Below are 25,584 nucleotides of genomic sequence, written 5' to 3'. Positions count from 1 at the left end.
ATAGTTTAATGTAAAATGTCTCTCAGTGTTTTTTTGTGTTCTACAAGGCTCAAGTCAGCTTCTCATTCACCAGCTTCTTGTTCGAATTTTCCTGTCTGACCTTAAATGGTACCTGAGGTGCCAGAATATAGTGGCTGCACCATTTAAGGTGGAACAGGAAAATTCAAACAAGAATGAATGAATGACTTCAGCCTCACAACTTTTTAGTGTAGTGATAGTTTCTCATTGTAGATTAAACGTATCAGGAAACCAGCTAATATGTCCATTTGTCTCCAAATCCGTCTTAAATATTTCTCTTTGTCTTTATATTAGTTACTAGCTAAGATTGTTGTCTGCATTGCTATGGTGACAAGCAATCTGCTCAGCAATCTTCAGGGTTAAAAGGTTAATTAGCAGTGGCACATTACCTACAGCCATTTATTGTTAAAACCCTGTTAGAACGATCAGCAGAGCTTTCTTTTACTGGAAAGGAGAATTATTTTATTTTTACTTAAAAATCTAATTTTGCTGTGGAGCCACAACAGGGCAGCAAATGAGACATTTGTTGCTAACTCCTGACTTACTGTGCTGATGTAAAATATTTTAGTGACGTGGAAATGTATTCATATGTATTCATTCAGTACATTTCATTTTCCCACATGAAAAAGTACACATTTTTATATGAGAGTCATTCATTTTCTGTTCTAAAAGACCTTTTTGTCTCCAGAATGTTCTCCTCCTTAGTTTCACTGGAATGTGGCCTTGGAGGACCAGTTTAAACCAGACTAAGAAAAACAGCAGCTCAGAAAGACTTCATATTTCTGCTCACAGTGAGGGGAAAACAGTTGACTTGTTTATGTCACATTATTCCAAGGTAGAACCATCACTATATTGATTACATTCCTAATACAGGAATCTGTCTATCATTTTCACAACATATCAATGTGTTATCAGAGGTTTTGAAGAAGGTCAAGCCATTACAATGGCCTGTAAAACTATGCATGGCCTTCTGAAGACTTTACCAGAAGAAAATAAACTCTGATCTCTTTAAAAATGCTTCACTTAAACAAAATCCTTGTTAATGTATGATGTATTAATTGGGCTCTGTGTCTTACTGTAAGTGAGAACAGTAAGAGAATTTAAAAATTTAATCATGCAAACTGCCAAATGTTCACTGCCAACACTTCAATCAGAGTTATCATTAATGAAAAGTGTTAGCAAAACAAAAACTAACAGTGAAAAGCACACTCACTAAATGTAATAAAAATGTAACATGTGGGATAAATCAAAGCTATTCCTGTTCACAAGAACAAGAATAAAACATAGATAATACTATGAGAAAAAATACAAAAAAGTGATTAAAATTGAACTATGGTATTTGCTAGGCCATTGCTATAGTATTCCATGTGGTTGCCCAGGTGTTGCTAGCCCATTGCTCTGGTATCCCAGGTATTTGCTAAGGTATTGCTAGACTGTTGCTATGGTATCCCAGGTAGTTGCTAAGGTGCTGATCGACTTCCGCTATTGTATCCCAGGTAGTAACTAAGGTGTTAGTGGGCCATTATTATGGTATCCCAGGCAGTTCCTAAAGGTGTAACTTGGCTGTTGCTATGGTATCTCAGGTATTTACTAAGATGTTGATGGGCTGTTTCTATGGTATCCCAGATAGCTGTTTAGGTGTTACATGGCCATTGCTTTGGTATCCCAGGTGGGACCAAATGCAGAGAACGTCTATGGTAAACAAAGCTGCCCACAACTGTTGGGATTACACAGGTCGTTCATTTTAGTCCTGTTTTGAAAATCAACTGCCTGCATGTCATGTCAAAGCTACAGTCTGGGGTTGTTTAATCAGCAGGTCAGTCAAACAGCCTAGTCCTGTCAAAGAAGGACATTGGTAGCCACATTAAAGGGTTAAATGCACCAGAATGTCTCATGAAATGCAAAAAATAGGGCTTGCAACACCAGGGGATACCTAACTAGCAGGTGGCTTTTGCTTTAATTGTGACATTTCTACTTTGAATCCTCATCCTGCATCCTGGCAATCAAACAACAGTGAGCCAATGCAAAGTATGCAAAGCTCAGATTCCCTTTAATGTTACTTTGAATTTCACAAAGTCTCTTTTCTACACATGTTTTTTTATGTACCTCGTTTGAAATGAAATGTTCATTCACTTTCTCTCTCTTCTGTCATCCTTTTATGTACTGTATATTTAAATGTCTCTTTCTGTGCTGAACACTTCAAAGAAGCATATGAATTTAACATCTCTGTTCAGATTACATTCCAGCACATGTAACGGTGCTCCTTATTTGATTGATCATAACAAGAACAGGCATACCATGCTAACTACCACACACACACACACACACACACACACACACACACACAAACACACACACAGGGGCTGTCTTTCCACTTTCCAGGTATTAAAATTCCATCAGGCTTTGTTGCAGCAGTGAAACTGCCAAGTCTGCTGGATTAGCATGAGGGATGTCAGTGCATAGTTTAAATATAAGCTCCTCGGTGCTGCCTTATCACATGACCCGCCCCCATCCATGGCCTGTATGAATTTTCTCTGAATGGGTGACAGTTTTTAGAAAATTGAAATGACTTGTGGCCAATTTCAATATTTAGTATGTGTGCATGTTTATATTAACCACTTATTATGCAGTCAGAAACTTTAGTTGTTATTCAACAAATACTATGACTTATTCACTAACTACCATAAATTGTACCCAAATTGTATCCCAAAAATGTACAGTTCTTTGACTTGAACCATTTTGGTGCTTCATAAAACTGTTTTTAAACAGTTCTTTAAAGATGCATGAGCAACAGGTTTTCCATTATAAAGAACAACCATTAAAAATGCAAACAACCATTTATGCACACAAAGTCATGGATTATTCAGTAGCTGCAATAAATTAATTAGTAACTACAATTAATTATTCAGTAAATTCTATACTTGCTTAGCAGCTACTAAGAATTATTCAGTATCTTCTATGAATTATGTAGGAGCTACTATGAATTACTCAGGGAAAAAAATGATTCGCTATAATACTAATTAGGGTTCTGTGACTTGTAACAGTAACATTATATTTTGAACTGTTTTAAAAGGTTTTTTAAAGAAATATTAACAAAAGGTTTACCATCATACAGAAGCACTATTTAACAATTCAAAATTCTATGTATTCAAACTCAAACATTCAAACATCAAAAACTTCAAATTATTATTAGCTTCTATAAATTATTCATTTACCACTGTGAGTTATTCAGGATCTCTGATGATTTTTTTTTCAGTAAATACTATGAAACTGAATCAAAACCTTTTGCATTAAAACCTTTCCTCTCCACAATGAGACCTATTACTGAAAATATAACATATTCACAACTTATTTACAAGACGATATAAAGAGAAGCAATTCTGGAGCATTTCTACTGGGTCATTAATCATGAAATGTTCAATGCTAAGAGCATCTGGTGTCTCCAAAGAAAAATAGAAACTATGTAATTATGAGGTTGTGATCTGAGTTATGAGAGACAATAACTGAAGTGTGGATCTTGAAATAAAACACTTTAAGGGGGTAATTTTTGGAGGTGGGTAGTTCAGGTCCAGGAATAAAAGGCCCTTGGAACAAAATCATTTCTTGAGCCAAATTAGCTGCCTTTGTTAATTGTACTATCTGTGCGTTATGCTAGAGTGGACAGTGAGTGTGTGTAGATACACCCCTTGAACTTCCTCTCACTAGTCTCTTTATGAGCTCCACCTACCTGATACATCCACATTATTGGTGTACTATTACAGATCTGTGTATCAGCTCCCTTGTACCCCATTTGTCATTGGTCAGTTTATCACCACAGGGCTGCTGCTTTTTTGTGTGGTGGACCTTTCTTAGCACAGCAATGACACTGACATGGTAGTGTGCCAGTACACATGCCAGTGTCACTGCAAGGTTGAGAAAGGACCCACCACTCAGCCCAAAGTGGCACTCTGGTCAGAAACTTAAGGATTAAGGGTTAAATCAACAACAGATGCTCTACAGTCTCTACAGTTTCTAATAAACTGGGATGTCCATTCTAGATGTATAGAAACTGTGATATGTAGTGCAAATCTGAAATATAAAGTTGCGTATGTTGATTAACAGCCAAAAGTGACTGTGTACACTTGATTGAAATTTCGAGCTGAATGCACACCGTGTGCTCTGAGACTGCACCCAGTCGAATGAGTCGGAACTCGCGACCCTCTCTGTCACACGCGAGTGGTTTCCTGCAGGAGATAACCTGTTTGTGTGTCTTTGTGCGTGTGGCTGATTGCTTATATGAAGTTTCTTCTCCCGCTACTCTGGTATTCTCCGAAGCGGAGTCATTCGGGCGAGGACGTCTCATGCTCCCTCGGCAGCAGGCACATATAATCCTTCAGAGCCAACATGGCTGCTGCCTCACACGACTGCTTTACCCTCCCTCCAGACTGTCTAGAAAGAGTCTGAAGCTCTCTGAACTGTCTGAGCCCCTCTGTGATAGCAGCTGCTTCCTCGGCTCGCTTTAACCCTCTCTTACCTAATATGGGTGATCTATTCAGAGTTTGTTTATCTCTTCTGAAGTGATCATAATGCCCCACAAGAGTAGAAGGTGAGCATGTCAAAGGTGGTCAGTAAAATGGATCAGCATGTGAAATTGGAGCTTTTGGGTGAGATAGTATGTTTCCTATCACTGTATGAAAGAACCAGCAAGGTGCCTTTGTTGTTGGTTAAACTGTGATCACATCCATACACCAATACACAGAGAAAAAACATGGAATGATTGTGCACATATATATATATATATATATATAAATTCTGTCTAGAATTAAAGCATAACAGTTTTTTTTGCATTCGGGGTCTCTGTGTGGACCTTATTGTCTGATTGAAATAATAGAAAGTAAATTTACCCCTTAATATTCCAGGCTTATTACACACTAAGGCTGGATCCCATTTCACCCCTCACTCCATACCACTTAGCTCTTAGCCCTCTGCTTTTTTGTGTTCACATCTAGGGGTAGGGTGTTCTGATTCTTGTTGAGGTAGAGGGGTGACTGAATAGGACGAATGAACGAACTGTTAGGGCTACATGACTTTCCAAATGAAGGTTTTTCATTTTAAACAGAGTGTTATCAGAAAAAAAAGTTTGTGCAAGCGTACAAAAAAAAACAACAAATGTAAGTATATTCTTGTTAAAAAATTACAAAACCATTGTATTATCTTAGTTTACTGTGATTTTAATGTATTATGGTCCTTTTCTTTATAATAAATATAGAAAATCGCCAATAGTATGCTAATGTCTTGGTAGCTAGCTAGCAAAATGTCCTGTTTCAACTTAAATGGGCCAGCAGTGCTGACGCATGAAGTACCACATTGTAAGTGTTGCACCATTTAAAGTGGAATGGGAAAATTCGACACAAGAATTTATTTATTTAAATAGCTAACTTCAGCTTCATATCACTGAAGAATCGGGGGTGGGTGATAATAAATAATTGCCCGCCCCACCATTTGAAGGCATATAATTCCCTAAATGTAACTAAAGGCTAGCAGTGAGGTTGATGAACTTCACCCTCCTCTGTTATGGCTGCAGACTGCAGAGTCACCTACAGAGCAGTGCTAGTAGCTGTTAATGAAGGAATGTTCCTTTTATTTGAGGGTTGTTCCATTTCATAGGCAAGATTTCAACCACTACCCCTGGTAACTCAATTCCAAGGGACAAAGTGACACTCAAAAACAAGGCATGGGGTAAAAATAAGAAATGACTTCAGTGCAATTCAGAGCTATTCTTAGTTTATAGAAGAGTGTAATGAAACCCACCCATGGCCTGTTAAGGGGTTAATGAAAATTTGCAAGTGCTACAAATCTTTAGTCCTAAGTTTTTGGGAGTTTATATTGCATGTTCTTCATTGGGTACTGCATCCAAATTGCTGGGAAAGTTGCTTTGGCTGGCTACTGTTGCTAGTCTGGCAAAAAATCCCATTTAGCTTAATAGGAAGCTGTAGCACACATCTTAGATCTTGTCAAAATACTCACATTTAAAGTGTATTTAAAGTGAAATGAAATCAGACTTTGTTAGCGGTACATTAGTCATGCAATCAAGCTAGCGTTAGTGTGATGGTAAATTCTGAGATGTTTTGATTAGTTACAACAACACAGTCCAACTGTGGACACAGACAGCCAGAGTTGACTGAGGGTTTTTTGCATTTTTATATTCTTATAAAACATGATAAAAACAGCTCAGCTCTGATGCTGATGTCATTCAGTGTTTAGTAAGTTTCTCACAACTGACCTCAGTATGTGAGTTAAACCATCACTTTGGCTAAATTTTTTTCACATGTCCTAAAGCCTTGTAGTTCACATAAACATGGCAGTTTACTGGCACGAAACCATCCGCTGTGATTTGCAGATTGCTATGAGCAAGAAGCTCTAATATCCTGATAAATGTCACTACGCACACTAACTTTAGAAAGGGTTCCCCAAGGCGCTGAGTTCTGATGAGATGAAAGTGACATTTGGTGATGCAGATGGCCTCACTTAAGTGGGCTTTACTGATGAGCCATATTTACTTATCACAGCATTGTAAAAAAAGCACCATCTTAAGAGCTGCTGATACATGGCTAATTGAACAACCACACTTAGCCACAGTGTTCTCTGTCTTCATCTCTGACAGCTTGGGCTTGGTCATTAAATGCTCTAATTAATGGTGAGTTTTAAATGAGTATCAAAGTGATAGATTTAAAAACAAATGAACACAAAGTGAATAGACAGTGTCATCAAGCGTGGGTTATTATCCAGACAGTACATATGCAGACTGTGTACATATAGATTAGCTCATTATGAGACATGTTCATGTTGGACAGTCTTAATTCATATACATATAAACATAGTCTAGTGGTCATTTATGGGTGTGTATCAGCAGATGAAGAACAGTGCTCAACTGTACACCAGGAGGGTTTCTAATGCAATGGACAATGAGTATGTTCAGCACGAGTTCAAGTTTCAGCACCATGGACAGCTGCAGAAGCTTACAGCTGCTGTCCTTGGTGGTGCTGTAGTGTCCTGAATTTGTACTTGAATGCATTTGCATGCACTTGGCCTCCTTTGTTTTCTCACGCATAATAAGGAGACCTTTACAAAACCTAAAAGTTCACTGGGTACCCAAAGTCAAGTACTTTGCTATATGGGGTCATATGTTGCTGAGTTGCTATAAGTCACGTAAATAAGCCATTGCTATGAAAGCTGGCCTGATGCCACCTCAATATCTCAGCTTTCTATCAGTCTAGTTAGCTAGCTACTGCTGTGCCAGTCAGAGACCACAATTCAACTTAGTAGATCACCAATACTTGGTGCATAGTGCATTTTAATCCTTTGGATACAATTAGAAACAGTGAGCTCAACATCCCAGATCTCAACATCACTGACATAAGTTCTGCAGTTATTTGATTATTCAAATGCGCATGTAAACAGCACACTCTGATGTCTTAGACTGGAGTAAGGTCTAGAAATCTGATTGAGAAATCAGATAAAGAGAGACAGATTTTAGTTGAATAATCAGATTTCTTAGTGCATGTAAACTCTTCCTCTGATTTCTTTCATGCATGGAAGAACCCTCTGCATGATTAAATGGTTTATACACAGTGAAATTGCTCTTCAGATTGATGAAGAATGTGGTATATACAGTTCTATATCAGATCGAAAAGGGTTTTTCTATTATTATAATAACAAGCTTATCACAATAGCAGAACCCCTTTTGGTGCTATATTGAACACTTTTCAAAAAGGTCCTATACAGAACCATATGCAGCACCATTTTACCATGCAAAGGACAACTGAAGCATGCAAATTGTTCTTTGAGTATTCCTGGTTCTACATAGAACTACATAGAGCTTGTCTTTACACAGGACACTTGAAGAACCATCTTTTTAAGAATGCCCTGTATGCACAGTTTGTCTACAGTTGTGGTGAAGAGTGCTAATTGACTTTGGCGCAGTATCTATATAAAGTAGAAGCCAGTGAGTGTCACACAGCCCTCTAGCAAGGAGGCAAAGTATCAGACATTCAAAATGAATGACATAAACAGCAGCAAAATGCAGTTCCAGCACTTGCAGCCTCCACTGCTGCACTCCTACCACGCATAACCATGAGCCTATGTAAAAATACCTATCCCATCTATTATTGAGCACTGTCTCTATGGCCTGTATGAAGACAGCATCTTCCTGCAGCAGATATATGGCCTTGGAAGGCATTGGGGCAGACAAGCAGTGGGTACGTAATAATAAATAAGTGTCAGGTGGCTTCCTCACCTCTCTACAGAAAGACACATTATCTGTCAGGGTTTTGTGGGGCTCTGCTGAAAGCTAAGAGGCTTTCCCCGACTCTTGGAGCAGAGGAGACAGGAGCTTGTGAGGGAATTACAGAAAAACCTCCGGGGGATATTTTCCCATGACACTTACTGACCTCACCCTGTCTGATCATAAGACGCATTCCACCCCCTTTCAGACGGGCCTGGTGACCCTTAGAGGGCCAGAAGTCAGGGAGCTTTGACAGAAGTGGCGTATGTTTTGTTGTGAAGATATTACGATACACATCCGTGTGCTCCTGTGTGGAAAAGTGGGTGGGCGGCAGAGCATCAGCAGCTAAAAATAAAGCTCATCTGAGGAAAAAGGTGTTGCACTTGATTAGGCCTTCACCAAGAGTGAGCGAGAGTGAGAGAGAGAGAAGGAGAGATAGAGAGAGCAGCAATGGAGAGGGGAGAGAAACAGAGAGACAGGAGGAAGGGAGGAAGGAGAGAAATGAGAGAGCAAAAGAAAAGGAGTAAGAGGATAAAGTGATAAAAGAGGGAAAGATGTAAGTGATTCAGAGTACAGAAAAATAGGGATAGAAAAAAAAGAGAGAGAAAGAAAAAGAGAGAAATGAGAGATAAAATAAGAGAAAGGAGAGCAACATACAGAGATAGACAGAATAGAAAAGTAAGAAAGAAAGGAAGGAGGGGGAAAAAGAAAAAAATGGAGAAAGAGAGGCAAAAAAGAAAAGACTGATAAAATATAAGAGACAAATAAAGAGAAGGAGAAAGAAAATCAAAATGAGAGAGAGGGGGGATAGCGGGATAATGAATGAAAAAAGGAGAAATAGAAAAGATAGTAAGAGAGAAAATATAGATGAGAATTTAAGAAACAATAAAGATAAGGAGAAAGAAATAAAAAAGAAGTAGGTAAGAGAGAGCAGCAATGGAGAGGGGCGAGAAAGAGAGAGAGCGAAAGGTATATACAGAAAGAGTGAACGAGATAAAGAGATATAAAAAGAGAAAGAAGAGTAAAGAAGGAAAATGAGAAATGCAAAAGGAGAAAGAAAATAGACAAAGTAATAAAGGAGAGAGAGAAAAAAAGGAAAAAAAGAAAGAACAAGAATAGAAAAAGAATAGAGAAAGAGAAAACATTTACACTATACACAATATACACTATATTTCCAAAAATATTCACTCACCCATCCAAATCATTGAATTCAGGTGTTCCAATCACTTCCAGGGCCAAAGGTGTGTAAAACCAAGCACACAGGCCTGCAGACTGCTTTTACAAACATTAGTGAAAGAATGGGTCGCTCTCAGGAGCTCAGTGAATTCCAGCATGGTATTGTGATAGGATGCCACCTGTGCAGTCCCGTCATGAAATTTCCTCACTACTAAATATTCCACAGTCAACTGTCAGTGGTATTATAACAAAGTGGAAGCGATTGGGAATGACAGCAACTCAGCCACAAAGTGGTCAGCCACGTAAAATGACAGAGTGGGGTCAGCGGATGCTGAGGCGCACGGTGCGCATAGGTCACCAACTTTCTGCAGAGTCAATCACTACAGACCTCCACACTTCATGTGGCCTTCATATTAGCTCAAGAACAGCTTAGAGAGCTTCATGGAATGGGTTTCCGTGGCCGAGCAGCTGTATCAAAGCCTTACATCACCAAACGCAATGCAGTGGTGGAAAGTGCTGCCACTGAAGCAGTGGAGATGTGTTTCTCTGGAGTGACGAATCATGCTTCTCCATTTGTCAATCTGATCGATGAGTCTGGGTTTGGCGGTTGCCAGGAGAACAGTCTGATTGCATTGTGCCAAGTGTAAAGATTGGTGGAGAGGGGATTATGGTGGGGGGGTGTTTTTTCAGGAGTTGGGCTTGGCCCCTTAGTTCCAGTGAAAGGAACTCTTAATGCTTCAGCAGACCAAGAGAATTTGGACAATTTCATGCTCCCAACTTTGTGGGAACAGTTTGGGGACGGCCCCTTCCTGTTCCAACATGACTGCACACCAGTGCACAAAGCAAGGTCCATAAAGGCAAGGATGAGTAAGCTTGGTGTGGAAGAACTTGACTGGCGGGTACAGAGTCTTGACCTCAACCCGATAGAACACCTCTGGGATGAATTAGAGCAGAAACTGCAAGCCAGGTCTTCTCATCCAACATCAGTGTCTGACCACACAAATGTGCTTCTGGAAAAATGGACAAAAACTCCCATGAACACATTCCTAAATCTTGTGGAAAGCCTTCCCAGAAGAGTTGAAGCTGTTATAGCTGCAAAGGGTGAGCCAACATCATATTAAATCCTATGGATTAAGAATGGGAAGTCACTCAAGTTCATATGCATGTGAAGGCAGACAAGTGAAATAGTGTATAAAAATGAGTAAGAACAATGAAAAAGAAAGACAAATCATAGAGAGAGACAGAGAGAGAGAGAGAGAGAGAGAGAGAGAGAGCGAAAGAGAGAGAGAGAGGAAAGATGAGAAGAGGGACCAAGATACAGAGAAAGACAGAGAGAGAGAGAGAGAGAGAGAGAGAGACAGAAAAAAGGAAAAAGGAAGGAAGAGAGAGTGGAGAGAGAGAAGGGAAAAAGAAAGTGAAAAGCAGAGAGAAAAAGAGAGAGAGGATAAAGAAAGAGGAGAGACAGATGAGAATGTAAGAAAACTAATAAAGCCAATGATAAAGAAAGAGAAGAAAGAGAAAGAGAGAGAGAGAGAGAGGAAAGGGGAGAAAGAAAGAGCAAAAACAGAAAAAGACAATAAAAGAAAGAGGGAGGATAGAGAAAGAGAAAGGTTTGGTGAAAGTATAAGAAACAAATAGTAATGAAAAGAAAGAAAATCAGAAAGACAGAAAAGAACAGAGGAGAGAGGGTGAGATAGAAAGAGTGAAAGAGAAAAGATAGAAATAAAAAAGATTGAAAATAAAGAGCAAGTAATGACAAGGAAAAGAAAGAAAAAAGACAGTTACAAAGAGAGAGAGAGAGAGACAGAGAGAGAGAGACAGAGAGAGAGAGAGGAGTAATAAAGAGAAAAACAGAAGAGAGACAACACAGAAGAAAAGAAAGAGAAATCAGTGAGAGAAAGAGAGAGAGACCCTTTTATTGAGGGGAGGTGCTGGGTGCTTGTGTGATGTGTCAGATGAAAGAACCCCTTAAATATACAGTAAAAGAGAAACGACAAATCAAACAGGATGAAAAAGGGCTGCGTCTGGTGTTTATGACCGACATGTTTTAGTGTGAGTTGATTGTAGAGCTGAAACACGCTTGAAACAACACGAACAGCAGAAGCGCACGTGGCTTATGTAACTGATTAAGGCTGCTACTGGAAGAAGAAGAAAAAAAAAACTAAAAACACAGCATCCCTTTTTTATCTGCTGATATGAGGTTGAGCTCAATTAGAAAAGACAACAACAAAGAGAATTTAATCTCGTTCCATACATTTGAAGTCTGCCCTCAGAGAGGGCCGCACTTGTTAAATCGCAACAATTTTGGTCGGAGTGCATGCATTATTAACATTGTCCAAGCATTACGAGTGTTAGCAGCTTCATATCTCCAGATGCGGCCTGTGCGTCCAAGCACAGCCAGAAACAGTATCGACTTTCGTCGTTATTAGACACGCCGGCATTGTTGTTCATCTCACCCTCCGACAACAAGCTCATCGCTGATCATCCATATTATACTTTACGACATGCTTTCATTCCCATCCCTGGGTTTTATGCTCCTTTTTATGACCATATTATAGTTCATTAAAACAATGCCTCCGCACGCCAGGAAGATTTACTTCCCTTTGTTTAATCTATGTTCTCCTTTAATACCCCCCATCCCACCAACCATTCCACCAGGCTTGCCAAGATAACCCACACTATTGTGGAATTAGTCTCTCTTTTCTTCACTAATGCTGAAGGAAATGAATGTGTGATTCCAGAAATAATCAGACGAAATTAGCTGCGGTGGGGGCCGCATCGCCTGCTGCCAGGCGCCAGCCCAACGTCCTCCCTCTGGTTCACATTCTCATCCCCCACCACCACCCACCCCTTATCTGTACATGTACAATGGTCAGGATTAGTTGCAGGGCTGGACTCTGTGTCCTGTCTCTATTAACAATCACACCCAGCTTTGCCCTATCAATTCAATGGGCTTTTGTGTATCATAACACGTTGTAATACATCACCGGGTTGCCAAGATAGAGAGAAAACATTAGCTTTAGTGGAATAGTTCTGTGACCAGGGTGTGGCAATTCACACAGTTCACGATATGATACCTTCCATGTTTATTTAAGTTAATTAAACTTACTGTTTTGGTCTAATCTCCTAAACATGATCTTGGGCAAGCAGAACCAAACAAGCGATGGCTTTAGAAAATAAATTAGATAAAATGTGTGAATGGTTTCAGGTCAATTTCTTCCTTTGTTTCAAATGTTTTATGTCAAAATTTTGACTTTATATCTCAAAATGATGACTTATTTTCTTTAAATTTGTCTAAAAATAGTTACTTTCTGATCATTTTTCCTAGTATCTCAAAATAATGACATTTTGACTCAGTTGTTTGACATACTTAAAAAAGGTGGTTCTTCCTATATAGAACCATTCAAAGAAAACGGTTCTATATAGAACCATGAACACTCGAAGAACATTTGAAGGATTAAAGCTTTCTTCACATGGTGAAATCAGATTGATGGAGCATGTGCTATAGATGGTTCTGTGTAGCATCTTTTTGAAAAGGGTTCTACACATCACGAAAAAAGGTTCCTCAAGCTTGTAATTATAGCAGAACCCCTTTTGATGCTATATAGAACCGTTTTCAACAAGGTGCTACATAGAATATCTATAGCACATTCTCCATCAATCTGAAGAACCGTTTCACTATGCAAAGATCCATTCTATCATGCAAAGGTACTTTTAATGGAACAAATTATGTCAGAATGTCCAACATTGCAAACATTTTTATAGCATAGAATCTAATTGTATTCGACTCACAGAGCATATTGTCTAACAAACAAAACAAAACCATAATTTTAATATATGTATCACAACAACCTTCAGTAATATTATTACAGCTATAATGAGAAGCATCATGGTAATGCACACTGTTGTTGTAATGTTGCTTCGTGACCTTGTACAGGTGTGGATGGACAAAAAACAGCCTCGGGGCTGCTCAGGTTAGAAAATGTAATTTTCGAGTCGGCATGAACGCAGTGATGCTCTCGCACATATGAATAAATAACCTTTGGTCCAGCCGCACAATGCATCTTCATTTCCGGACATAAATAAGGTGCTGCTTGATGGCTGGAGTGAGATTCATTCTTGTTTTGCCTTTAAGCCAACATTCATCTCCTTTCATCTGCTCTCTTATTAATAACTGTGTGTGTGTGTGTGTGTGTGTGTGTGTGTGTGTGTGTGTGTATGTGTGTGTGGGTGTGTGGGTGGGTGGGTGGGTGGGTGGGTGGTGACAAGGACACACTATATTGTCTCAAAGTCACAAAGCGAAACACAGTGTGGCATTAAACACGTCAATGAAAGAAGTAGCTGGTTAAAATACAGTTGATGTGTAAAATGTGAATACGTTTTTCTTTATTTCCTTTACAACCACCTGCTTGTTGCGTCACTCGGCTACACATAGATTGTAATAAATGGGATATTGTCAAGTGAAAAGATTGTAATTCTAGTTGATTTAGTTGATCTAGTACTTCCCATTTTGAGATGGTTGTGCACTTATTATAACACTAGTCTATTTCTAGACATCGTTTACATGTTTTAGGTCATTTTATTAAGCATGATTATCTCACTACACTGGCAGTTAATTTAGCTGGTTTCACATTTCTTAACACAAGCAAAATTATCTGCCAACATAGTAGCATAAATGTACTGCCAGATTACCCTAAAACAAGTAAAGAACATCTAAAAAATGAGAGAAATAATATAAAATTATACTTATAGAATCTCAATTCTTTATTAAAGAAAATGGTGCAGTATAGAATCATGAACACTTTGCATAATTAAGCATTCTTTGCATGGTGAAATGGGTCTTCATACTGATGGATAATATGCTGAAGTTGATGATACATAGCACCTTTTTGAAAAGGGTTCTATATAGCACCAAAAAGAGTTCCTCTACTGTTACAATGTCAAGCTTGTTACAATAGCAGAGCCCTTTTGGTGCTATATAGAACCATATGCAGCACATATTCCATCAATCTGAAGAACCATCTCAATAGAAATGGACCCTTTTAAGCATGCTAGTGGTTCTTTAAATGTTCATGGTTTTATATATACAACCATTTTCTTTATTAAAGAGCCTTTGAAGAGCCATCTATTTTAAGTGTGTAGCATTTAGAATCTTAACATTTATCTTGACAAGTTATTTTCTCAAAATGGCAAGATAAATTAGAGACACCACATAGAATATTAACTGGCCATTTTACCAGAAACACCTACCTTATAGACTACACACACTGGAGATTTACAGTTGCTGACTGCAGCCCATCTATCGCATTCATCAGCCTCCCTGTCACTGTTGTGCAGAGAGTGGTCCACCACCCAAATAATATCTAAAGCTGGTCCTATTAATCACTTTCCAAAGATAAATGAGGCAGATGGGGAGCTGATTAATTGTTACAGTCTGTAACTACAACTTTTGTGTGCGCCTATATGGGCAGTGCTATGATTAAAATGTCGATGAGTGTTTATGGTGGTCTTTTTAACAAAGGCTGACTGCTATCTGCTTCCCTACAATACTTTCAGTCTGTATGTTAAAGTGGAAAACATAAAATAGATGTTGTTTCCCATTTTCTGTCTCAAAGTGATCAGATAAAGCCCATTACAGTCCACTGCAAACTTGTTTGTCCACTTATTCCATTTCCCCTCCCTGATCTTTGCTTTTCCAGCAGATGGCTAATTGGGGAAATCATGTGGCTCAGTCTTAGATTAATCTACACAATAAAGCAGCCTAGCATGTAAAGTCCACCTCTCAGCCTGTCCCCAAAGGGCAAATCCAACTCTCCTCTTGCCGGACGTAACAGGGCAACTTACCACATAAAACCAGAAAGGGCCGTCACAGTCGCTCTAGCATGGGGGCGAGAGTCCACAGCCATGGCCTGGAAGGGAGAGAGACAGAGAGAGTCAGAGTTCCAGTCAAACTGCATTAGAGCTCACTTCATTAGCTGCGGATGGCTTTTTATTTTTTCACAGAAAGTCCTTCGTGTTTGTCTTTATTCCAGTGCGATTGAGCTAAAGACGACGTGTTTACTTGCTCCCTCACTCGTGAGGCTCATTCATTAGTCTCTGAGCTCAACCCCTTGGCCATGTCAACAAGAAAGGCAGCCGGAGAGTGGTGCTAACTCTGAAAACACTGTTACATACATAGTCTTCCACAGAGCTCACTGACACTTACAAGTTTGGAAACATCTAGCTTTACATTTATAAATAACATTCATTATAGTAGTCATTCGTATCATTCTAATGAATAACAAGCCTGAATAGCTGAAAAAATAAGACTGCAGTTAAGAGGTTTTAACATAGCATTAACATATCATCATAACTATCAGGACAAAGCAATGCACCAGTACACAATAGAAAGGGCAGCTGGCATTTTCAAACAATGTTATAGTGATGTGAGTTCTGACTAATGTTAATATTCAAGTGTTGGATTTTATTTGGTTTACTGCAAGGAAGAAAGCAAACAAACCAAATAACAACTGTGGATCAATATACCATATAGCTGTAGTGACATTGTTAGGTAACTGCATGGTGTTGGGGGGGCTAACACACTGGTAGAAGGGATACATTTGAAATCTTTTAGTATTCAAACATAGACAAAGGAAACTGGTAGGTTTTTGTATCAAAGGAGTAGTAGAGTCTGCCTCTTCAGATGAGCCAATGAGCTAACAGTACAGCAATGTTTGATTTTCACTCTTCTGGACCTGGCTGACATCTGCTAGACTATTTAGCCTAGTTAGCAAAATATAATGTAATATAATATAATAGACAGTCATATTTAAAAGAAGCACAGAAATGTTGGCCCCTTGAAAAAATTTCAAGTTCCTGGAATGGCCAAAAATATGCTTTCGGTTTTTAGTAGAATGAAAAAACCAAATAGAAATAAAAATAAATAAATACATAATTGGAAAAAAAAGATTAAATGGGCCTACAACAAAGTGTCAAAGACATTATAACTACGACTTAACTCACTTAACTTATCTAATTCCCATAAGTCGTAGCCATTACTTAATTATCTTGTTCTCATGTCTTACTAAGTTGTGGCCACACATTATTTTTATTTATACGTTCTGGGATTACAAACAGTATTTCTTTCCTTCATTCTCATGTGCAGTCAGCTTAAATATGTTCACAATGTGTTACTGTTAGTAAGTTTCTTTACTTTTTGATTGTTTTAGCTTTCAGCCCAGTCTGCTTAAATTTTAGTTTCAGCAGTCAGAATTTTGATTTTGGTGCATCACTAGTCATGTTAAAACAGAGTATCATCACTGCACTGAATTGTTAGCTTGCGTAAGTTCTCATGACAAAAGATAATCAACACCAAAACAGTGATTTCAGTGTTCAAATACCGGCACCTTGTGTGGTCGAGTACTTGAGTACTTGTGCATAGGCTAAATTGGTACAAATGTGACTTTCCTGAAAATAACTTTGGTTGTCCTTTGGAATAACTTATACAGTATACATCAACACAAATGCATTAAAACATGCTGAAAATGCTAGATGTTCTAAGAACAAGTAGATCAAAAAAATAAAAAATCTGAGGAGGAGAAGCAAAGTGCTTTATTGCAAGAAACGCAGTAAAAAGAAGGGTTTTTGGTTCAGCTTGCTTTGTCCTGGTTCTCTCTCATTATAACAGCACACCCACTCAAGCATGACATGTTAGACGCACAGGAGCAAAGGAAGAACATGGGAGGTGGGGGTGGGGGGTGGTATGAAAGGGACTTTGGACACTGAAAATAGATCAGAACAACAGTAACCGGTGCTTTTAGGTCAAAAATGAGCAGATTTGTCCCGTGGGATGCTCTTCTTTTTGCTCTTTGGTTACACTTTTTTTTTACAAATTTACAGATATAGAGAGTTGGAGGAGCTGATATTAGAATTCATATATCAGAAGGGCAAAGCTTCACAGTTCTGGGACATATAAAGGCGTCCCAAATGCCAGCCGAGCTGCTTCAATATTAGTTCCGCCATTATTATGCCTTGGTGCAACATGTTCCAGCATTGTGCTGCGTGAGAAATGAACACATGCAGACCAAACAAACAAAATAGACAAATGGGTCTGAAGCTCAAACATCTCCACTAACGGTGATGTTTTTTTTCCCCAACTAAACACTCTAGCAGATGGGTTTGTGTTCTGGTTTTCATCTAAAAATGTACCCTGTGCTGAAGACATGAGGGAAAGATGAATAAAGATTACAGCATATGAAAATGTTAATAAAAGGTATTTTGAGTTTGAGTTGACTTATGAGAGTGCACATCTGAGGTTGGCATGCACAAATGAGCCCAAGAGAGTTTAAAATGAAGAGGCTGGTGATAAATAAAACACCATTTTGCTTTTTACCAAAAGTATTTGATCAACCTAGACACGTGTAATAGAACTACATAGCTAATACAGCTTAGAAGTAATCGAAGCTTATTCCCCACCAATTAGCACTGTCCTCACAGTGTCCCTAACCACAGAAACACTTAAAACACTTGCCTCAAACTGTGTTGAGTTGTTGTTTAAGCTCCAATATGGAAGCAATAACATAACATTTCAGGCTTCAAGATGGCTGTAGCGTGCTTTTGTGCCTTTTAAAGATATCAGTAGTAGCTGAATACTTTAGTGACACCTTATTTGAATGGTCCTTTGTAGATAATTAATAAACAGATTATCAGTAATACATTAACAACATATCAGTGAAGCATCTGAATATATTGAACTTAATAGCTAGCAGATGTTCTGGTAATACATTGCTTACACTAAGTAGATATATTGTTAATATGTTACTTCCATTACACAAAACCTAACCTTACGCAGCCTTACCCAAACTTTTACCCTGGACCTAATCCTAGCCCTAACCTTAATCTCAACCTAATCTTAACCCCCATTTGTTTTTGATGTTTCTGAAAATCATTTAAATGTTTGTTTCATCTAAAAAGGACCACTCAAAATAAAGTGTCACCTAAGGAAACAGTGTCATGTTTATTGACGTTTATTGATTTAAATGCAAATGCACCCCCTTTTGGAGAAATTGTGACCTGCTTAACATGAGCGAGTGAGTGAGTTACAAGCCAAGTCCATGAGGTTCTTTACAACTAAAAATATTTGAGCAATGTTAATTATAACAGTCTGTGGAGCCAGCTATAATATATGCTATAAAAGTCTAAGTAAAATGATGAACCCAATTAATCCAAGATAATTCTCTGTTTGAACCAATAAGTTGTCAAATAGCTTTGGAATATTGATGAAATATATTTTATTTTCCAGATTTTCCAGCCTTTGTAAGAATACACAGATGAATTTACTGTGCAATTTGTAATGATTATTTTATGTTAAATCTTGCATATTGTGACTGTATTATATAATGTTTACTGTATATGTATTACATTATATACATTATTATATTATATAAATTATATTTATGTGTATTATGCCCGAACTGCATCTTATTGCACTGGAAACAGTTGCCACGGATATGTCATGTGGCAATAAACGTATTCAATTGATCAAGTTTCAAAAGTTGAAATAGAAGACTCCAAAAATGAATTATCTTAAATTCATAAATAGGGGTCTGCATTTTTTTCATTGTTTACTTACCCATCTGGTAAACTGAGCCTGCTGTGTGGAGGCCGGACTAAAACTTGGCTAACTGTGAGTTGTTCAAATGGTCAAAGTGATGCTACATTACAACTTTGTAGGTGATTGATATAATATAAATGTAAATTCTGTGACTTACACTCAGCTCAGTAATCAAAAAAGCACCTAGAATGAAAAAAACTTTCATGGTGAATCTTAAGCAATATTTTCTTGATGTATTTGGAAATTAATTGATGACCAAAGGTAAATTCAAGTCAAGTCAAGTCAAGAGGCTTTTACCATTCTTATGTTTATGAACAAGTACACAGTAGAGTGAAATTACGTTCCTCCAGGAACAACACGGTGCAACAAGGAGCAAAAAGTACCAAGTGTGAACGTGCAGACATAGTGTGCAAAACAAAAAACTTTAAGATAGACACAATATAATAAATATAATAAACAGACGTTAGACACAGTAAACAGACAGCACAGCGCAGTACCAACACAGCACTACCTTTACCTACCTTAACCTCTTTAACCTATTTATGCATATAACATTTCTATATTACATATTATACCGGTGCTTGTGTTTAATAGTTTATCAAGCCAGTGACTCACTGACACTTTACTGGGGTGAATGAAACATTTCCTGAATGCATCTATCTATCTATCTATCTATCTATCTATCTATCTATCTATCTATCTATCTATCTATCTATCTATCTATCTATCTATCTATCTATCTATCAAGTCATTAAACATGAATCTTGACAGAAACAAAACAATGTGATTGTTGTTGTTGACCATATTTCAGCACAGTTGACCTGCAGCCAGTGCGACTTTCAGCTAATGGCAAAACTCCAGCACCTTCTGCTCTGCTTTTATTGCTCCAGCGGTTCTTTGTCAACATTCCTCCGCCAGACGCAGCTTTCCTCGGGCCTGTATCACAGGAGGAACTCTGCACTCTCATTAGAGGTAAACTGTTTTGAGTAAGTGACAGTGATCTGCCTATTGATCTGCTCTTTCAGTGATTGTGGCTGGCAGGCTTAGTCTCTCTTCATATTCCCCTCCCAGACATGAACGTCTCTGTGGCTTCCGTGCCTCACGCTCAAAACTTGAAGAACAAAAAAAAGCTGTAGTTAGCAAAAGGAGGAAAAAAAATCCCACCAGCCTTTTTCCGTCTACCCTGAAAATAAAGAGAGGAGTGTATTATGACAGTGGCGGTGAGGAGACGATACGAACTTGTGTGTTTGTTTTTGTGTTCTCTCCCACAAAGCCATGAGCCAGCAGAAACACGGCCGACAGCAAAAGTCAAACAGGCCAGATTCACTTCGGCAAAGGTGCAGGAGAGGCTGGATGTTAGCTTTAGAGTTTGAGGGCAGGTGGAGCGAATGAATAGGTTGGAAACAACAAAAGCACTTTGGAAAGCGAGGTGTGGAAAACAACACACCCATTTAAGGAGAATGTTTTAAAGCCATGTCAAGCTGGTAGCTCATTAACTGACAGTTTACTGGGGGTGAATTTGACTTCCTAATGCACTTATATTCTGTATTATACAACATATTCTTCTGCACTAGGTCATAATGTGCATATTTCCTTTTATATCTTTATCTCCAATAATAAATCACCAGTTAGCTGTAAATGAAGACAAACTGACCTCTATTCTAAAGCCAATATTTCTACTTAATGTGTGCTAAGAAGGTTATGAGTAGAACATGGAGTCTCCATAAACTGCAATCATTAACAGAGCTGTTAGTCAATATCTAATATCTAACATGTCTTTTGAGGTTTGCATTGATGTAAATGATTGTTTTTATTAATCTAATTTAAAATTTTGCTTTCCATTGTTTCATTCTAAGTACTTCTTTGAGTGAAATAAAACCACCATTTTGGGTTAAATGGACTGTTTTTTACAATGTGTTATGTTGTCACTGATTTTCTGATTTGTATGTTTCTACTTCATTGGAATCCTACATAAGCCCATAACTGGTGGGAAGCTTCCATTTCTTGTTAGCTACATTAACCTCCTTGTTAGCTCCAGGACCAAAGAAACAAACTTCAGACCCACTTCAGACTTCAGTTGTTCTTTACCTTGTGTGGCAGTATCTTGAATGGATCAACAGAAAAGCACTATATAACTAAAAGTGATGATGATGATGATGTGAGATGAAGCTGTGAGGGTGCAGGCTAGCATGAGCATCCTCCAAGACATGTAACACTTCACCATATCTGTTCAAACTGCTGCTAATGCAGTGTCACTGGACAGCCAAACACGCCTGCAGAAGAAAACTAATTGCCAACTCTGCAACGTCAGCTAAAGATAGCCCTGCACTGAGTAATCAACCTACCCACCAAGACAGGGCAAAGCCAGCTATGCCTTCATACACTCCCAACTAGGATTCACCAGAATCCAAAATGAGTCAAACTGTAATGAAATCTGAAATTTCATGATAGCTTCAATCACGTTATAAATAATCGCAATCAAACTGTATCGTTTCGAGACCTGACATTTACAGCAGTGTTAAAATCCTGTTAAAAAATGCAGCAGATTTGAGGTGCTGAGCTTCTGCGTGCAGCACAGTGCAGGAGCACCGAGGGGGAACATGGATGTGCTTCCGCTCGGTTGGCACTAACTTGTGCCCTCAAAGCAGGTTTTGCACAGGCATGAAGATCAGCTGGTGGCTTTCAGTGGCGTGTGGAGACTCGGCCCAGCTGCAGTCTGCAAGCGACGGCTTTTAACCAGCCGTGCACACTATTTAATCCTCAACATGAACCTCCAGCAGGGCGGAGAGCCTGTGGCAGAGCGCTGGGCATGACATACACACTCTCTCTCTCTCTCTCTCACTCTTTCACACCCTCACTCTCACTGTCTCTCTCTCTCGTTTACTCTCTCACTCACATTTTTACTCTTTTACTCTGTCTCTCGCATGCCCTTGCTTATTTTCTCTTTTTACTGTTATTGCTTTACTCTTTTTCACTTGCTCATACTATCTCTCTATCCCTTTCTTAATCTCTCTTCACTCTCTCTGTATCTCTCTTTCATAATCTCTCCTACTCTTCTCTTACTATCGCCCTGCTTTCTTTCTTTTTCACTCTCTCTTTGCTTCTTTTTCTATTTTTTTTTTACTCTTCTTCTTTTCCTCTCTCTCTCTCTCTCTCTGTCTCTCTCTCTCTCTCACAGTAAATTCCTTCACTATTTTTGTTTACCTTCTTTCTTTCTTTCTTTCTTTCTTTCTTTCTTTCTCCTTCTTGCTCTCTCTTCATCACCTTCTGTCTCACCTCCCTTGCCTTCCTTGCTTCTGTCTTTCTTTTACTCTCCCTTGCTCTATTTTTCTGTTGCTTCTTTCTTTCTTATTCTCTCTTTCCCTCTCTTTCCCTCTAGCTCTGTCTTTTATGCTCCCTCTTTCTCTTCATCTCACTCATGTTCCTCATTCCTTTGGCTTTTTCGCTCACTACTTCTCCCCTCTCTCTCTCTCTCTCTCTCTCTCTCTCTCTCTCCCTCTCTCTCACAGTAAATTCCTTCACTATTTTTGTTTACCTTCTTTCTTTCTTTCTTTCTCCTTCTTGCTCTCTCTCTCATGAACTCTTACTCTTTCTCTCTCTCTCTCCCCCTTTTTCTGTTTTTCCCTTTCTCCCCTCTCTTTCTTATGCTTGTTCTCTCTTATTCTCTGTCTCTCTCTTGCTTGCTCCATTTCCCTCACTGTTTTTTGCCTCTCCCACCTCTCACTCTCTCTTTTTCATAATTTCTCTCTCTCCCACCATGTAAACATTTCTTCCACTTATTCACTATTTTTGTTTACCCCTCCCTCTATGTATCTCGCACACTCTCTCTTAACCCCTCATAAATAGCCTGCCTTTGAGCACACAGATGTTTACATTTGTTAGAGTAAACAGGAGATCAGTAAATATGTCCTCCATCTTGAGCATGCGAGCGTCCTCCTCTCCGATCATCCTGCCTCCTGCTTCCGTTTCTCCAGAGCAAACATGCAGATAACTTCCTTCAGTGGCTTCTTCATTTAGCAGCTCCTCCAGCTTCGATGTGATAAAATTAACATGAGCTATAGGCATAACCAGAGCGAGCACGGCTGTTTGACTGCATGTAAAGCTCATTACTCTTCATCGTTTATTCATACACTTCCATTTACCAAGAATGTTTAATACAAAGGAGGCGTGTGGGAAATGCAGCTTATCTTCAGTGGCCTTTAGACACGACAGGTCCTCTTTAAAGGGCCTCTCTGCACATACATCTCTGGCATAATGGTGCCAAAGCAACTGAGCGTAAACCTGCATGTTTAGACTGTTCTGCTGTGCTCCAACCAGAGAAAGTCAATATGCTATCAGACGAAACAGCCCAATCTCAGATGGCGCCGACAGCACTTGCGCCCTGCTCCCTCTGCCCACACGGACGAATGATTTATGATATTTATGAGCATAAAAGCTCTTATTGCTCTGCTGTGGAATGTGTGGTCAGTTATTCAGCAGAATCCTACTGGAGTGAGATTCAATGTTGGTGTTCATGTTATTTAGATTGAAAATCTGATTAGAACCAAAAACTAGTGATTGCATCACCCAACAGCGAGTGTGTTTACATGCCCTGCATACTGCAGTTATTTAATTATTTCTGAGGGTCATGTAAACAGCGTACTTAGTTCAGAGTAAGGTCTAGAAATCTTGATAAAGAGAGCTGGACTTTAGCTCAGTAATCAGATGCTTGTGAACTCTTACTCTGATTTCTTTCCAATTTCTCAGTCTGCACATGTGCAAAAACAAGTACGCAGTGTTGCTGCGAGATGCAGCAAAACACTTTTGGAGTGACTTTGAAACTGACTACATACTTGACAAAAGGAAGGAATTAGATGCAATGTTTTTAAAATAAAGCCACAACGTGAAGTTTAGGTTTTACATTACGGTTTTGTCACATCTTCTTCTGTGAGTCAATTGGCTGGTGGCAAAGCAGAAATCTGATTACTGTCTGACTCATGTAGACCTGAAGCTTGACGACTTAAGTGCATGTATTGATGTATTGTAACTCATTGATTGGATTACTGACAAAATTTGTTTTTCTGCAGTTATCAGATTATTAAGTGTGTGTAACCACATTCACTGATGTGAAACTTCTCTCAGTGAATCAGTCTTTGCTGTACTCAATTTATCAAAAAGTTCAAATTTCTGTTTTTTTATTACCGTTGTTTTTGCAGTTGTCCCCCCTCAGCACTGCCACTTCTTCTTTCCCTGCCCATAGATGTGTTCTTTCATATTAACTATTGTCAATATTCTGTGCAAAACTTAACATATTGTAAAATAATAATAATAATAATAATAATAATAATAATAATAAAAGTATGCAATTCCTGTACAAAATGTGCAGCTTAAATAGTTTATATTAAAAACAATTAATAAGAAGCTCAGCTGTAAATAAATAAAGGAAGAAGATATTTTTAGGAGTGTCTTGAAAAATAGACAGAACTGTAGATGACTGTAAAATGACTGACGAGAAGCTATAAAATGAATATCCATAATGGAAAATCAGCAAGTATTTGATGTATATGTGAATATCATCTTGTTGTTGCCAAAATATTGGCAAAAACATTTAAAACTGCTTTGTTTTTGCTCAGTTTACATTATTTAAATCTGCTTTTGATTCCATATAAAATAGAATCCATGTAGAACAGAATACATAAGTTGGCACTTTCCACAGTAGTGTGACTTGCTTTGTTCACTATTAACATTAACTGCCACAAGTGAATATTTTGACTGCTTATGCTGTAAAATGTCATTTGAATTTGAAAATGTCACTGAATACTAATTTTCTTCCTTTAATTTACAGACTTGACAAGAATACAGACACCCACACATACAGTAAGCATTCTTGTATTCATGTTACTCTTCGTGTGTCTGCATTTCACTCAAATAGAAATGGAGAAGATTCTGGCCCAGTACTCCACACTGTCAACCTACTACACTGCGTACATAATCAAACATCATCACAATTCACTGGATGCATTTCAATCAAAGTTGCACTGCATGAGATTAATGACAATAGACAGACTGAATACTGATACGGTTTTAAGGGCAACCCACCAACAGATCGTCAGATATGAAGATTAAAAAAAAAAAAAAAAAAACAACATCAGTAATGCTTTATTTTAACATACACATATTTGGGAGTTACTAGGGCTTCTTCTTTGTTCAGTGAAGCCAAAATTAGACACTTCAAAATGGTATATTCACTGTGCATTGAGCTTTACTCATCATGTTACCTGTGGCCTATACGGGTAACTTTTTTTTTTTTAATTGTCAGTGCATATATTTTAATAAATACAACAACACTTTTTTTTTTTAATCACCTACTCCACCTTTAAACTATGCAAGTAAATGAATATGGAGTAACTGTCTAAATCCTTATCATTTAATTGGCAACATTAACATCTTATAGGTTCTAGATAGGGTAATGTGACTTATGGAGTTTATTACTTTTCAGCTAATTACAGTTTAAAAAGCACTAAACAGTTTTCAGAAAGTCAATTTGCATCTAAAA

The 25,584-nt window shown here is 38.4% G+C and overlaps 1 protein-coding gene across 1 annotated transcript in view; it reads right to left on the bottom strand.

Moving 5' to 3' along the window:
• Positions 1-25,584, bottom strand: part of lingo2 (leucine rich repeat and Ig domain containing 2) — a 453,337-nt gene that overhangs the window by 367,319 nt on the left and 60,434 nt on the right. Inside the window, exon 2 of the mRNA XM_017693392.2 lies at positions 15,302-15,366. The gene's annotated coding sequence lies outside the window, so the exon portion shown is untranslated. The remainder of the gene's footprint in view (positions 1-15,301; positions 15,367-25,584) is intronic.

Source organism: Pygocentrus nattereri, chromosome 8 (genome assembly GCF_015220715.1).
Source record: "Pygocentrus nattereri isolate fPygNat1 chromosome 8, fPygNat1.pri, whole genome shotgun sequence".
Classification (NCBI taxonomy): Eukaryota; Metazoa; Chordata; class Actinopteri; order Characiformes; family Serrasalmidae; genus Pygocentrus; species Pygocentrus nattereri.
The sequence above is the reverse complement of the archived record's forward strand: the minus strand, read 5'-3'. Positions and strand labels throughout refer to the sequence as shown.